The sequence below is a fragment of the Bactrocera dorsalis genome, unplaced genomic scaffold (genome assembly GCF_023373825.1).
Source record: "Bactrocera dorsalis isolate Fly_Bdor unplaced genomic scaffold, ASM2337382v1 BdCtg035, whole genome shotgun sequence".
In the NCBI taxonomy this organism is placed as follows: Eukaryota; Metazoa; Arthropoda; class Insecta; order Diptera; family Tephritidae; genus Bactrocera; species Bactrocera dorsalis.
This window is the reverse complement of record NW_026038086.1, coordinates 83377-86850: the sequence shown is the minus strand read 5'-3', so window position 1 is coordinate 86850 and position 3474 is coordinate 83377.

The following is a 3474-nucleotide window of genomic DNA, read 5'->3' as shown; positions in this document are numbered from 1 at the left end:
TAAACAAACTGTAATAAAAGATTTAATAGCACGACCGATTTTTATAGCAAACACATATCTAAATGCTTTAAAAAGACACCAACCAATAGCGTGATTTAGAAAAAAAAGAGAAAAATAAAAGCACATTTTTACCAACACTACTTTGTCACATCTATTTTTGTTGTTCTTAAACTTTATGTATTTGTTTATCCGCTGTTGCAGCTGGCCCTTGATCGTCGATGCCAGACGATACGTCACGCTTCTGCCAAAGATTGATGAGCGACATGTGTGACGGTGTATTTAGCCATCGGAATACCGGACGAGACACTTACGAATTTAGCTGAAACAGATTTCTTGTTCTAAATTTAAAAGTACAAATCTTATTGAGGCTGTGCCGGTAGGAATTTGTTGGGTACAAAAGCGCTTTTGTCTAACTTCAGCGAAGGTTAGAGTAAAATGTTGTCGCGGATGTTGGGATGCCGAGACTTTTAACGGTAGCACCTGGTGTAGATATTAAATATTTTTATGTGGTGCTTAGGATCTGAGTCATCTCATTTTAAATTAGGGGAGGAGTTATATAGTAATCGTGTTGTAAAATGGAGCGCTTTAGATCTAAACTGTTTACGATCTCAGATCACAAGCCTCCATTTAGACCTAGTTAGCTGTGATACGATGTAGGATAATAGCCAAGAATTATTAGTAAGAGAGTAAGAGTACTTGAGCATGACACTAAGTATGCCAGTTTAAGGTTTCTAGAGGTCTCTAGATCACTACAAGTGGAAACCGTGAAGGATACCTTTCTTGGTCTTGGTCTTCTAGTTGAGGTAAGAAGTCACAGTTTATAACTTCTTTGTTAAATCATCTATGGCTTAACTGAGTTCTTCCGTTTAGAACACTTAATCTGGTTTTCGTTCTACGATTGAGTATCTAAAGTATTTTTGGAGTGTACTTACACTCACTTATTTACTATCAATTTCCTTAAAAACCGAATTGTGAGAATTTTGGAACTCGAAGACATTTTGTAAAAATTCACTTTTGTTCGAACCACCTCAAAAGCTGAGAATGTCCGTTCGTCGTGGTATCTAAAAATGCTAAATAAGGCTCATAATTTATTGACGCTGTTGACATCAATTTCAACTACTTCACAAGGCTCACTGAAGGTTGAACTGCCAAGATGTTTCAGCCTCAGTGTTTCAAATGTGGAGTAATGGAGCAAAAAATGGCTGGATGCTTTCACTTTTTTTTCCTCCATACAACTTGGACAATTGCCATCTAATCCGTCAATAGTTTAGACATATCGCATGAATACCTATTGGACGATGTCGACTAAGAACTTTTACGATTGCGAAAGGTTGGATTTTGCCAAAACCAAGAAGTTCAGTGGTTTTCCAGCGTTCAACTGCTGGAAAGAAGGATTTCTCAGTCGCATAGGCGCTAATTGTATGTAGATCAAAGCTTACAAGAGATCTAAAGCGCTAGTACTACTCTCAACTTAACAGGAGAAGGGTGACTCAGCTTATTCTCAAACCCAAATTTAATGTAATCGGAAAAAAGTGTCGCTTTGCCGGGCTCATTAGCTTTGCAGTCTCTCGAGATTTTGCTTTAACCAAAGAAGACGGATAAGGGACTAGTTTATTGATATTGATAGTGAACTCGGGCATTCGATGATCTGAAGAAAAATTTGGTTTAATTTTTTAAATAAAAAAAGTTTAGAGTTGTTGCAATTTTATAATATGATTTTATTATATTGCTGTTGAGTTTTTAATAATGTCCCCATAAGTAGTAGTAGAGTAGTAATAAGAGTACCAAGAGTCGTTTAGTTTTTGTAATATTCATCTAAAATTTGACATACGTTCTTTTTTGCTTAAGAAGTTGCTCATTTGTCGAAACAGCTAATATCGGACCATTATAGCATATAGCTGCCATACAAAGTGGCCGATAAAAATCTTGTTTTTGTATAGAAAACTCTTTTATTTGACAAGCTATCTTCACGAACTTTGGCATGATTTATTCTCCAAGACAGCTATATAATTTCCGATGAAATTTTTCTGATCGGACCACTATACGATATATATAGCATATATTTGCCGTACAAAGTGAACGATCAAAATCAAGTCTTTGTATGGAAAAATGTTTCATTTGACAAGATTGTTCAGTTCGGAGCACTATAGCACCCATCTGCCATACAAACTGACCTCTAAAAATTAAGTCCTTGTTTGGAAAACTTTTTTATTTGACTCAAAATTAAGTAAAGGTTATTATCCAAGATAGCAATATAATATCTGAAGAAATTGTTCAGATCGGTATACTATAACATATAGCAACCATAGAAAGTGACTGATCAAAAACAAGTCTTTGTATGGAAAAATTTTTCATTTGACAAGATATGCTCACGAAAATTGGTATGCATGACTGCCTCAGACAATGTTACAAATTTCGAAAATAATTTTTAGATCGGACTACTATAACATATAGCTGCCATACAAACTGACCTCTAAAAAAAAGTGTTTGTTTGGAAAACTCTATTATTTGACTTGGTATCTTCTCGAAATTTGGCATGTATTAATATCCAAGGCAACGATACAATTTTCGGAAAAAAAATTCAAATCGGAAAACTATAGCGTATAGCTACCATACAAACTGAACGATCAAACACAGAAAAATTTTTTGTTTGTGAATGGGCGCAGTTAGCGGCTTTCCTTGTTCTATTCAACACAATAATAAAAAAAAAAAAATTCGTTAACATAATTTCAGCCTATTCCAATAAACTTAATTAGTACCTTGCCGCCTCAGCGATTTTTAGAAATTTTTTGACTATTTTTAGATTTCACCAAATGAGTTTTTCCACAGCTTTTCTATACAATGTACTATTTTCGTTTAAAATTTGTATTATCAATTATGCCATTATTTTTGACTCTCATAAAAAGACACTTAGCACATTTAGCGCACGCTGCTCCGCGCTCTGCTGGGTCCATTTGAGATTCATTTGTGCGTAACATTTAGTGCGTATGCGCAACATAAATTTGGATAATCCTCAAACAAGCTATAAATAAGCGAAATTTCAAAGCCGTAAAGTGGCTAAAAGCTAACACAAGAAGCGACTATTAATGTTGAATTCCACAATTTACGACATTTAAATGAGCAATTACGCTAATCGAGTTGTAGCGCAAATAACTGTATGCGGAGGCATACATCAAAAAATAGAAATATATGTATGTATATGTATGTGAAAGTAATTTCTAGTGAATGGCGATTGCATAACTTACAAAAAAAAAATTTAAAAAAAATATAAAAAAAAATTTAAAAAAATATAAAACAAAATTAAAAATACTTACTTCGTTCTCCATGTGTTGCATGTGGCAAGTGCTTTGATAAAAAGCGGAAATTTGCATATATTTAATCAAGCACATGCACTAATCACGGCTACAATTTTCCACCTCTAAATAATTTTAGCTAAATTACGCTGCCAACAACACTTTGATTTCCTTGCAAATA